The sequence below is a fragment of the Carcharodon carcharias genome, chromosome 2 (assembly GCF_017639515.1).
Source record: "Carcharodon carcharias isolate sCarCar2 chromosome 2, sCarCar2.pri, whole genome shotgun sequence".
Taxonomy (NCBI): Eukaryota; Metazoa; Chordata; class Chondrichthyes; order Lamniformes; family Lamnidae; genus Carcharodon; species Carcharodon carcharias.
This window is the reverse complement of record NC_054468.1, coordinates 123,245,479-123,259,207: the sequence shown is the minus strand read 5'-3', so window position 1 is coordinate 123,259,207 and position 13,729 is coordinate 123,245,479. Positions and strand designations below refer to the sequence as shown.

The following is a 13,729-nucleotide window of genomic DNA, read 5'->3' as shown; positions in this document are numbered from 1 at the left end:
TGTTCTTTGTTCTTGTAAAAATTGTCTGGTCGGCAAGCGGGGGCTTAGATTGTCAGTTTGGTGGCTGCCTGCCCATCGAACTGTCAAAGGCCTACTAAGAAGGTAATTAAAGTTGTTAAGAATGCTGCCCATCCAACCTTAAGGTTGGTGGGCAGGCGAAGAGCCCAGGCGGCCTTCGCATTTTTCATGAAACTTCATCCACGGGCGGGATGTCCTGAAAATTTTTTTTACATTTATTACATTTTTCAGAACTTAAACTAATCTCCCTGAGACACATCCATGCCTCGGAGATTTCTGCGGTCTTTCACACACGACTCTGGGAATACCCCCCGCCTGCACAGCGCTTCTGGGTGTGTGTCACGCTGTAAGGCCTGCCTAAGTAAAATGGCGGCGCGCATCTGATTGGGGGTGCCGATCGGGTTCGTGCTCGCTTCCGCCCACCCCCGCACAAACCACCCCCGATGGGGAGAAAATTCAACCCATAGAAAGTAAGTTGGGGGAATTAATAATGGAAAATAGGGAAATGGCAGATGAATTAAACAGGTATAAAAGCAAAAAACTGTGGATGCTGGAAATCCAGAACATAAACAGAAACAGAAATACCTGGAAAAACTCAGCAGGTCTGGCAGCATCAGCGGGGGAGAGCAGTTGATGTTTCGAGTACTCATGACCCTTCAACAGAACTAAGGAAAAATAGGAAAGGGATGAAATATAAGCTGGTTTAAGGTGGGGGGGGTGGTTTTGGGACAAGCAGCCAGTAATAGGTGGAGATAACCAAAAGATGTCATAGACAAAAGAATAAAGAGGTGTTGAAGATGGTGATATTATCTAAAGGAATGTGCTAATTAAGAGCAGAAAGCAAGACAAACAAGGTACAGATAGCTCTAGTGGGGGTGGGGGAATACTAAAAGGGCTAAAAGGGAGAGATAAACAATGGGTGGAAATACATTTAAAAATAATAGAAATAGGTGGGAAAAGAAAAACTATATAAATTATTGGAAAAAACAAAAAGGAGGGGGAAGCAACGGAAAGGGGGTGAGGATGGAGGAGAGAGTTCAAGATCTAAAATTGTTGAATTCAATATTCAGTCCGGAAGGCTGTACAGTGCCTAGTCGGAAGATGAGGTGCTGTTCCTCCAGCTTGCGTTGAGCTTCACTGGAACAATGCAGCAAGCTGAGGACAGACATGTGGGCAAGAGAGCAGGGTGGAGTGTTGAAATGGCAAGCAACAGGGAGGTCTGGGTAATGCTTGCGGACAGACCGAAGGTGTTCTGCAAAGCGGTCACCCAGTCTGCGTTTCCCCCTCCTTTTTGTTTTTTCCAATAATTTAGATGGATTTTTCTTTTCCCACCTATTCCCATTATTTTTAAATGTATTTCCACCCATTGTTTATCTCTAGCTTTTAGCCCTTTTAGTATTCCCCCACCCCCACTAGAGCTATCTGTACCTTGTCTGCCCTTTCTACTCTTAATTAGTACATTCCTTTAGATAATATCACCACCTTCAACACCTTTGTCCTTTTGTCTATGACATATTTTGGTTATCTCCACCTATTACTGGCTGCTTGTCCCAACAACCGCCCCGCCCCCAAACCAGCTTATATTTCACCCCTTTCCTATTTTACTTAGTTCTGTTGAAGGGTCATGAGGACTCGAAATGTCAACTGTGCTCTCCCCCGCTGATGCTGCCAGACCTGCTGAGTTTTTCCAGGTATTTCTGTTTCTGTCTTTGTTTTGAATTAAACAGGTATTTTGCGTCAGTCTTCACTATAGAGAATACAAGTAACATCCCAAAAATAGCTGTAAATCAGCAAATGGAAGAGAGGGAGGAACTCAGAAAAATTACAATCACCAGGGAAGTAAGTGGTACTGAGCAAATTGTTGGCACTGTGGGCTAAGTCCCTGGTCCTGATGGACTTCACCCTAGCATCTTAAAAAGAAATGGCTAGTGAGATAATTGATGCATTGGATTTAATTTTCCAAAATTCCCTAGATTCAGGGAAGTTCCATCAGATTGGAAAATAGTGAATGTATCTCCTTTATTCAAAAAGAGAGAGAGAGACAGACAGAAAGCAGAAAACTATATTCCAGTTAGCTTAACATCTGTCATAGGGAAAATGTTAGAAATTCAAGGTAATCAGGCTGAGTCAACATGGTTTGGTGAGAGGGAAATCATGTTTAACCAATTTATTGGACTTCTTTGAAGAAATAACATATGCTGTGGATAAAGAGGAATTGGCATATGTAGTGTACTTAGATTTCCAGAAGGCATTTGACAAGGTGCCACATCAAAGGTTATTGTGGAAAATAAAAGTTTATGTAGTGGGCAACATATTGGCATGGATAGAAGATTGGCTAGCTAACAGGAAGCAGAGGGTAGGCATAAATGGGTCTTTTTAAAAAATTCATTCATGGGATGTGGGCTTCGCTGGCTAGGCCGGCATTTATTGCCCATCCCTAGTTGCCCTTGAGAAGATGGTGGTGAGCTGCCTTCTTGAAGTCCTTGTGGGTGTAGGTACACCTACAGTGCTGTTAGGGAGGGAATTCCAGGATTTTGACCCCGTGACGGTGAAGGAAAAGTGATATATTTCCAAGTCAGGATGGTGAGTGGCTTGGAGGGGAACTTTCAGGTGATGGTGTTCCCATGTGTCTTCTGCCCTTGTCCTTCTAGATAGTAGCAGTTGTGGGCTTGGCAGGTGCTGTCGAAGGAGTCTGGTTGGCAAGATGTAATGAGTGGACAGGGATCAGTTTTGGGGCCTCAACTTTTTATTTATATAAATGATTTGGATGAAGGGACTGAAGGTATGATTGCTAAATTTGATGACACAAAGATAGATGGAATGTAAGTTGCGAAGAGGACATAAGGAAGCTACAAAGTGACATAGGTAGGTTAAGTGAGTGGGGAAAGATCTGGCAAATGGAGTATAATGTGGGATAATGTGAAATTGTCCATTTTGACAGGAAGAATAAAAAAAGCATGTTATTTAAATGGTGAGAGACTGCAGAACTCAGATTCAGAGGGATCTGGATGCCCTAGTGCATGAATCACAAAAAGCTAGTATGCGGGTACAGCAAGTAATTAGGAAATCTAATAGAATGTTATTGTTTATTGTGAGGGGAATTGAATATAAGAGTAGGGAAGTAATGATTCAGTTATACAGGGCATTGGAGACCAGAAGGATGTAAATGCATTGGAAGGAGTTCAGGGAAGAAAGTGAGCCTGGGGAACTAATAATGGAAAATAAGGAGATGGCAGATGAATTGAATAGGTATTTTGCATCGGTTTTCACTGTAGAGCATATAAGTAACAGACAAGGTTTACTAGACTAATCTGTAGAATGGGTGTGTTGTCTTATTAGGAAAGGATGGACAGGCTAGACTTGTATCTGCTGGAGTTTAGAAGAGTAAGAAGTGACTTGATTCTAAGAGGGGTCTTGACAGGGTGGATGTGGAGAGGATTTTTCCTCTTGTTGGAGAATCTAGAACTAGAGATCGCTGTTTAAAAATAAAAGGGGTTGCCCATTTAAGACAGAGATGAGGAGAAATTTTTTCCCTCAGAGGGTCATGAGTCTTTGGAGCTCTCTTCCTCAAAAGGTGGGGGAGCAGAGTCTTTGAATATTTTTAAGGCAGAACTAGATAGATTCTGGATAAGCAAATGGGTGAAAGATTATCGGGGTAAGTAGGAATGTAAAGCTGAGGCCACAAGCAGATCAGCCATGATCTCATTGATTGGCAGAGTAGGCTCGACAGGCCAAGTGGCCTACACCTGCTTCTAATTCGTATGTTCATATTATGTTGTATGCTCTTAACATTCACATGGCCATTAGATTGCACAGTGATTACATCACAAAAGGTTACATTTTTTGTCAGAATCGTTAAATTCCCCACATTACACAGAGACAACACTTCAAAAGTACTTCACTGGTTTTGGGGCATCCTGTGGTTGTGAAAGGCGCTTTATAAATGCAAGTCTTCCTTTCATTCGGGATTTGTCCATTTCCCATAAAACCCCATAACGGTTTCATAAATAGGTCAGTTTTAACACACCTTAGCACAGTTACAATCTGCTGTGATGGTTTATTGCAGTTTTCTTTTTAGTTCAACTCATTTTAAAATCCTATTTTGGCAGCACCCAACTGAGAGGGCAAGTGAGCAAGCAGGACCTGGATAACAGACTGTAATAATTATGATCGAGATGATCCAGTTTCTGATTTCCTCTGTTAAATTTCTCTCTCCCTTATCTCTGTTTCGCACTCCATCAGCCAGCCTGACTGCGATAGAGAAGTCATATACGGGAAATTGCAGGAGCAAGCCCATGCCCCAGTATTCTACATCACAACACTCCAGTACACTAACATACTGAATCATCTATATAACTGTATCTCAGGAGTACCCTGCTGATTCAATACCATGTCAAGGGAGTCCTAATGGCTTTATTTGGACACAATTTTCAACCAAATTGCAATTTCCACAACCTGTTAACCAGGCTCCTTCATTGCTGATTTGACAGTGAGAATGCTGCCCTCCTGTGGCTATTTCATCACCGACACTTGCTGAATTCTGGGGCAAGTCTCTAAAAATATCCCCATTGCTGAAATAGCAGGAAGTATGTTCCAACGTGCAATATCGTTTGTGCAAGTTCATGAGATTGGTGCTTTAAAGCTTCACAGTGTTATTTAAAATATCAATGGATTTTTAACTCTTAACTCAAAATCTGGCTGTAGTCTGACAAACATTTTGTTCATTTGATGAAGATTTAAGAATAGATGTAATATTCTCAAAATTATGTTCCAAAACCTAAGAGTCTAGCTGGGTAAACTGATCATATGATTCATTGATCACAGGGGGGAATTGTGCATGAAAAGGGTACGAGTTTACAGAGTTACTTGTGTTCAAGCACAGCTCCCACTGGGATCATATTTGATTAGTTGTAATCTATACCTCGATTCTCTCCCACCATAAAGAAGGCATCAACTGAATTCCTGTTTTGAATTAAGAATCTACCCCCACTATACAGGCAACATGGCACAAGTTGTACTCTGCAAACTGCTTTCCTCCTTGTCTTCCAGATACTAGTCTGCATTAATCTGTCAATTACCCAAACTGACTGAAAAGGAAATTTCCCAATAAAGTCTAAAAGGTGAAAATAGACAGTTGACGTACATAAGAATTCTATTTATCAAAGGTTATGTACCTTATAGTTTTAGTTATACAATTGTTGCCTTAAGGGTTTGGAAAATTGAACTTCATTCTTGCAAAAAGTGATAGCTGGAGCAAATAGAATGTGGGGCACATTTAAAGGATAATTGACTAAGACAAAGCATATTAAATTGTCCTTGTATAAGATTTTGGTCAGGCCTCATTTGGAATAATGTGTCCAGTTTTGATCTCCTCACATGTTAGGTGATATTGAAGCTTTGGAAAGAGTGAGGGGCAGGGTCACTCAACTGGGTTATCAAGGTAGGCTGAAAGAGTTGGGACTATAAACTTTAGAGAGGCATAGATTTATGGATGACCTGATAGAGGTTTATTCGATGATGAAGGGAATAGATTGTCTTCCATCAATCAAGAGAATCGCCTCTAGGACTTCCACTATTACTCAGACGGGCAACAAGAACCAAAAATGCCACGTGTCAAGTTACCTGTGTACCAGGTAATTGTGAAGCTGGGGGAAAAAACTGTGCAACATGTCTTCCAAACATGAACTGATAGTGCAGTGAAGTCTCAAATAATGGTAGTTCAGCTGGCTGATATCTCCATTCTTTTACATGTAATTTCCAGTACAATGCTCAAAAGTTGGGTGTTACTTCCTGCAGCTGCCTAAGCATGTCCCTGAATTATTAAGAAAGTGCAAGACAGGGCATAGTGCAAGAGAGTTCTACCATAAATACCTCCCCTGCCCAATGGAGACAGGTGTAGTCATGCCTTCGCAGTACAAGAGATATCAGCCCAGTATCTAATGTCTGTGGATTATTTTGCAGACAATACCCCTAAATGGTGCACTTGTTATGTGGACATTTAAGCACAGTTACTGCAGAATGGATTTGGCTGTAGAAACAATTTCTTTCACATGTTTAACTAGTGCAAGCAACCACCGGGGTTAATTTAATGTAATGTCTGTTCTTACAGAGGTCCGCCAATGCATCTAGTTGTTACACCATCTAACATACCAAAGAAGATTTGCATAAATGTATTATTCAATTCAATGAAGTGTCAGCTGTGGCTCAGTGGGTAGCACTCTCACCTCTCAGTCAAAAGGTCATGGGTTTAAGTCCCATTCCAGAAATTTAAAAGGTGAGTTAAAAAAGAATCAGGCTCATATTCTGCTATTAACACCTTCTCTGGGCCATTGCTTCATTCCTTTATTACTACTATTCCCGCTCCCTTTGCCTTTTGTTCCATGACATCTTTGCCCTCTAACCTATCCCTGATTTACCCTTTTGTTCTACCTGACCCTTTCCCCCTTTTCAATAGCATACAGCCCATCACATTTCTACCTCCCTTGAGCTATAAAGAAGTGTCATATTGGACTCGAAATGTTAACTCTGTTTCTCTCTCCACAGATGCTGCCAGACCTGAGTTTTTCCAGCACCTTCTGTCCCTATTCCATTCTCCTTCTAATAAACACCAACATTCCATTTGCCTTCCTAATGACTTGCTATACCTTACTAACTTTTTGTGATTCATGTACCAGGACACCCAGATCTCTCTGTATCTGAGAGTTCTGCAGTCTCTCTCCATTTAAATAGTATACTGCTCTTCTATTCTTCCTGCCAAAGTGGACGAATTCACATTTTCCCACATTATACTCCATTTGTCAAATTTTTGCCCACTCACGTAACCTGTCTGTATCCCTTTGCATACTCTCTACCTCCTCTGCCAACATACTGCCTACCTACCTTGATGTCATTGGCAAATTTAGCAACCATACATTTGGTTCCTTCATCCAAGTCATTGATATAGGTTCTAAATAGCTGAGGCCTCAGCACAGATCCCTGTGGTACTCCACTCGTTACAGCTTGCTAACCTGAAAAAAGACCCATTTACTCTACTCTCTGTTTCCTGTTGGCTAACCAATCCTTTATCCATTCTAATAAATTACCTCCTATACTATGTGCTTTTATCTTGTGTAGTAGCTTTTGACGTGGCACCTTATCAAACGTCACCATGTTATCACCATGTTATTGATAACTGACCAACCAGTCAGCCAGAGATGTAGAAAGGTAAATCAATCACTTAGGATGGGATTTTCGAATCTCAGTTTGCCAATTCTCTATTGTAGTAAGCCGCACATGTTTAACTCAGACAGTACCATGCCTAATTGGGCAGGGGGTGTCCACACCTGTCAACCTGTATCTAACCTCTATGCAATTAGGTAAGGTGGTGGGGAAGAAGTATGACATAAATAACAACTATATCTTATTATAGTTTCTTTATTTATTTACACACTTAAACCAAATGAAAATTAGGATAACCTTCCCTAAACAGAAGCAACAGGCATTGTGCCCATTCCTAAAGCTTTTACTCCTCCAAGAAATGAAGTACTACCTACAGCTATTTTGTACCATGGATGTAATGACCCTGTAATCAGCCAGTAAAAAAATCATGGATAGACTGTTTGTTCTTTCAAGGCAATAAAATACTGAAAGGCTTTTCCTATTGTTTTACCCCAAACACAATGCATCAATATTCAATAGCCACACTGAAAAGTTTTAAAAGATCATATGACATGTAGAAAAAGTTTGGGCCTAGGACATTATGCACTATATAATCTTTCAATCCATTGGTTATTTTTCATCTCCATGTTTTGCTACTTTTCCCCTCTCTTTATGTTACATGATTTCCTAGCAGACTAGATAACTCATCAAACTAACTCCAATCTGCTCCATGGCTAATTGTTGAGAAGGAATTTACTTACTGGTTTCCCTCCCCACACACTTATTAAGCTATTATAATATTCTTGCAATATTTCAATATATCTTTAATACATTTCTATTCAACACTACTGTATACTAAATGTGTTGGTATAGTTCTGACAAAGGATTTCCAGCATTTCTGTTTTATAATATACCTGTTTGATCGTTTAAGAAAGAAACAAATGGAATCCTGTATTCTTCTTGCCTAACATCAGAAAAATAATTCATTTGTTTAGTTCTATGGTACGAAATTAACATTTAACAATTAACCTTTATTGCCCATCACCTAATTGCCCTTGTTCAACCACGTTGCTGTGGGTCTGGAGTCACATAGTCCAGACCAGGTAAGGACGGCAGATTTCCTTCCCTAAAGGGCATTAGCGAACCAGTTTTTACAATATGGACCATAGTTGCATGGTCATCATCAGACTTCTAATTCCAGATTTTTATTGAATTCAAATTGCCCCCAATGTGGTCTCCTCTACAGCAGGGAGACCAAACACAGACTGGGTGACCTCTTTGCGGAACACCTCCGGCCCGTCCATAAGCGTGACCCAGACCATCCTGACACTTGCCATTTCAACACACCATCCTGCTCTCATGCCCACATGTCCATCCTTGACCTGCTGCAATGTTCCAGTGAAGCCCAATACAAACTGGAGGAACAGCACCTCATCTTCTAATTAGGCGCTTTACAGCTTTCTGGACTTAACATTGAGTTCAACAAGTTCAGACCATGAACTCTCTCCTCCATCCTCACTCCACTTTTTAATCCCCTTTCTTCTACATTAATTTTTATTTTTTATCCACTTACTTTATTTTTATTCATTCATCTGCAGTTTTATCCCCTTTTTAAATCCCATTTTCTATCCATTTTTCAACCACCACCACCCCCTCCCACAACCAATTTTCTGTTTTTATAAAAGTAGTGAAGTTTTACTGCAGCTGTACAGGGCATTGGTGAGACCACATCTGGAGTACTGTGTATGGTTTTGGTCTCCTTATTTCAAAAAATATATAACTAAAGTGAAATTGGCAAATTAGGTTAAAGGATAGGTCAATAGAGATGTAGCAGCAGACATTTAAGTGGATAGTTTAGAATACACAGAATAGATACATTCCAACGAGAAAAAAAATTCCAAGGGGAGGACCCACCATCCGTGGTTAACTAAAAAAGTTAAAGATAGTATCAAACTTAAAGAAAAAGCATATAATTACACACAGATGGGTGACAGGTCAGAGGATTGGACAGAATATAAGAAACAGCAAAGAATAACTAAATGATTAATAAGGAGGGAAAAATTGGAGTACCAGAGAAAGCTAGCTAGAAATATGAAAAGAGATGAATTTTTATAGCTATTTAAAAAGAAAAGATTAACAAAGTGAGTGTTGGTCCTACAGAAAGTGAGTCTGGGTAACTAATAATGGAAAATAAAGAGATGGATTACACAGTATTTTGCATCGGTCTTCACTATAGAGGATACAAGCAACGTCCCAGAAATAGCTGTAAATCAGGAAATGTAATGAAGGAAGGAACTCAAGAAAATTACAATCACCAGGGAAGTGGTACTGAGAAAATTGTTGGAGCTGCGGACTGACTTCATCCTAGGGTCTTAAAAGAAGTGCTCATGAGATAGTTGATGCATTGGTTTTCATTTTCCAAGACTCCCTAAATTAGGGGGAGGTTCCAAAAAGGGAGGGAGACAGAAAGCAGGAATCTACAGGCCAGTTAACTTTATATCTGTCATAGGCAAAATTTTAGAATTGATTGTTAAAAACGTAATTAGCTGGGCACTTAGATAAATTAAAGATAATCAGGCAGAGTTAACTTGGTTTTGTGAGAACGAAATCATGTTTAACTAATGTATTGGAGTTCTTTGAAGAAGTAACATTTGCTGTGGATAAAGGGAACTGGTGGATATACTGTACTTAGATGTCCAGAAGGCATTTGATAAGGTGCCACGTTAAATGTAATTGCAGAAAATAAAAATCATGGTTTAGGGGTAACATATTGGCATGAATAGAAGATTGGCTAGCTAATAGCTAACAGAGAGTAAGCATAAATGGATCTTTTTCTGGTTGGTGGGATGTAACAACTGATGTACCACAGGGATCAGTGCTGGGGCCTCCATTTTTTACAATTTACATAAATGACTTGGATGAAGGGACCGAAGGTATGGTTGCTAAATTTGCTAATGACATAAAGATAGGTAGGAAAGTAAATAGTGAAGGGTACATAAGGAGGCTACAAGGGATTAAGTGAGTGGGCAAAGATCTGGCAAATGGAGTATAATGTGGGAAAATGTGAGATTGTCCATTTTGGCGGGAAAAATAAAAAAGCATGTCATCTAAATGGTGAGAGACTGCAGGGCTCTGAGTTACAGAGGGATGTAGGTGTCCTGGTGCATGAATCGCAAAAGGTTAGTATGTAGGTAAAGCAAGTAATTAGGAAAGCGAATAGAATATTATTGTTTATTGCGAGGGGAATTGAACGCAAAAGGTTATGCTTCGTCTATACAGGGCATTGGTAAGACCATATCGGGAGTACTGTGTACAGTATTGTTCTCCTTATTTAAGGAAGGGTGTAAATGTGTTGGAAACTGTTCACAGAAGGTTTACTAGATTAATACCTGGAACAGGTGGGTTGTCTTGTGAGGAAAGGTTGGACAGGCTAGGCTTGTATCCGCTGGAGTTGAGAAGAGCAAGAGGTGACTTGATTGAAACATACACAGGGTGGATGTTTACTCTTGTGGGAGAATCTCGGACTAGGGGTCACAGTTTAAAAGTAAGGGGCCGCCAATTTAAGACAGGGATTTTTCTTATTCATTTATGGTATGTGGACGCGCTGGCTAGGCCACCATATATTGCCCATACCTAATTGCCCTTGAGAAGGTGGTGGTGAGCTGCGTTCTTGAACCTCTGCAGTCTCTATGATGTAGGTACACCCACAGTGCTGTTAGGGAGGGAGTTCCAGGATTTTGACCCAGCAACAGTGAAGGAACAGCGATATATTTCCAGGTCAGGAAGTTGAATGGCTTGAAGGGGAACTTCCAGGTGGTTGGTTAGCAAAATTAAAGCACATGAGATAAGAGATAATATACTGGCATGGATTAAGGATTGGTTAACCGGCAGAAATTAGAGAGTAGGAACAAAGGGGTGATTCTCACATTGGCAGGCTGTGACTTGTGGGGTACGGCAAGGATCAGTACTTGGGCCCCATCTGTTCACGATATACATCAATGATTTGAATGTGGGGACCAAATGTAATATTTCCAAATTCACGGATGACACAAAGCTAGGTGGAGATGTGTGTTATGAGGAAGATGCAAAGTGGCTTCAAGAGGATTTGGACAGACTTAGTGAGTGGGGAAGAAATGGCAAATGAGTATAATGTGGAAAAATGTGAGGTTATCACTTTGGTAGAGGAACAGATGTACAGGGTATTTCTTAAGGTGAGCAATTAGGAAGTGTAGATGTACAAAGGGATCTGAGTGTCCTCATCAATAAGTCACTGAAAGCTAACAGGCAGGTGCAGCAAACAATTAGGAAGGATAATGGCATGTTAGCCTTTATCACAAGAGGATTTGAGTACAGAAGCAAAGTCTTGCTTCAATTGTATAGAATCTTGGTTAGACCACACCTAGAATAGTGTGTGCAGTTTTGGTTCCCTTACCTTAGGAATGATATTATTTTCATAGAGGGAGTGCAACCAGACTTGTTCCCGGGATGGCGGGACTGTCCTATGAAGAGAAACTGGGCCTGTATTCTCTAGAATTTCGAAGCATGAGATTATCATTCATTGAAACCTACAAAATAATTAAAGGGATAGGCAAAGTGGATGCAGTTAAGATGTTTCACCTGCTTCTAGAGCCAGGGGACACAATTTCAAAATAAGGGGGAAGCCACTTAGGACCGAGATGAGGAGAATTTTTTTTTACTCAGAGGGTATTCTCTACCCCAGAGGTATGTGGAAGCTCAGTTATTGAGTATGTTTAAAGCAGAGATTGACAGATTTCTAAATACCAATGACATAAAGGGATATGGGGATAGTGTTCGAAAAAGGCATTGAAGTGAGTGATCAGCCGTGATTTTATTGAATGGCGGAACAGGCTCGATGGGTTGAATTGCCTATTCCTGCTCCTATGTTTCTAGTAAGAGCTGCACAGTGGGCAAATTTATTAAAGCTACTTTAATGCGACAAACAATTTTTTTCTGGGTATGGGGATGGAGTGGATATGGAGTTTCCACAAAAAGCAGAAAGTTATTTATGAAAAAAATGACCAACTCACATTATGGTTTTACAGTAATTACATTACTTAGAAAATACAGTACAAAAACATTCCATTCAGCCCAACCAAACCCTGTGGAATTTATACACCATGCAAACCTCCCCCCATCCCTCTTCATCATCCTAACAACATAACTTTCTACCCCTTTCTCCATTCCCTTAATACCAAGAATGCTATTCACCTTACCCACTCCGTGGTAGAAAACTCCATATTCTCACTCTCTTAAGTGAAGAATTTTCTCCTGAATTTCATGGCAGATTTATTAGTGAATTGTTACATTTATTGCCTATAGCTTTGGATTCCCACACAAGTAGAAGGATCTCCCTGTCCTCAAACAGGTTACACATCAGTCTTCTGTTTTCTAGTTACAGTAATAGGTTACAGCTTGGAAGGACTTTACAACATGCACATTCAGGCCCAGCACTGTCACATGTCCAACAAGTGCTCTAATAATCCACACAATCCCAGCTTTATTAACAAAAACAAAAATAGCTGGAAAAACTCAGCAGGTCTGACAGCATCTGCTGAGAGGAATACAGTTAATGTTTCGAGTCCGTATGACTGATGAAGAGTCATACGGACTCGAAACGTTAACTACATCCCTCTCCGCAGATGCTGTCAGACCTGCTGAGTTTTTTACCAGCTATTTTTGTTTTTGTTTCAGATTTCCAGCATCCGCAGTATTTTGCTTTTATCCCAACTTTATTAAGATTGTGTTCCTCTTGTTTTCCACAGCAATGATTTTACTCTTGGTGGAGGGGGAACAGCACAGAGCCTGTGTGCTGGCTCCTTGAAAGGGCTAGACACTATCCCCCCAAGCCCTCCCCCCTATACCTACATCCACATCACCCTCATTGTTTTCCCCGCCAAGTATTTATCCAATTCCCCATTTGAAAGTTATTATTGAAGCTTCCACTCCCTTTCAACTGAGGAATTCCAAATTGCAACAATTTGCTGCATAAAAAAATTTCTCCTAATCTTCCCCTCTGGTTCTTTTCAGTCTGTCTCCCTCTGTTTCACTGACCCTCCTGTCAATGGGATCTCTCTCCAACATTCCCCAGTGCTGATGGAAGGTCACAGACAGGAAACATTAACTCTCTTTCTCTATCCACAGATACCGTCAGACCTGCCAATGATTTCCACCATTTTCTGTTGTGAAAACTTTACCTGTCAGTCCCTCTTATCCACCGCACACCGTCTCCTAGCAACCAGCCCAGGCCGCGCATTGGGGCGCACAATCATTTCCGGTAATCCACCGGAAGTACATCTAGCCCAGTCCCACCCCATCTCGATCACTCCGCCAGTTATATAAAAAAGGGCGTCATTGAATACAACATTAACCACTCTGGAAGCACAAGTGTACAAGTTTAACATGTAGAACAAATTATTAACATATTAAAGTTAACGTTAACTGTTTTTATTGCTTTTTAGTGAGGGGTTGTATTCATTTTGCGGCGGAACTATTTGTTCTCATTAGCCTATATGCGCCAGGCGGAGGGATGCAGGGTGTGAGATGGGCGCGCGGT

The 13,729-nt window shown here is 40.7% G+C and overlaps 1 protein-coding gene across 3 annotated transcripts in view; it reads right to left on the bottom strand.

Annotated features, from left to right (window-relative positions):
• The window catches only part of LOC121275378 (WD repeat containing planar cell polarity effector), a 163,046-nt gene extending 149,569 nt beyond the window's left edge, over nucleotides 1-13,477 (bottom strand). Inside the window, exon 1 of one of the 3 annotated variants that reach the window (XR_005942401.1) lies at nucleotides 13,371-13,468. The gene's annotated coding sequence lies outside the window, so the exon portion shown is untranslated. Of the gene's footprint in view, nucleotides 1-8,069; nucleotides 8,103-13,370 lie in introns of those variants that run through there. The other 2 variants (XM_041182911.1, XM_041182912.1) reach the window with 2 other exon arrangements.
• Between the last annotated feature and the right edge of the window lie 252 nt (nucleotides 13,478-13,729).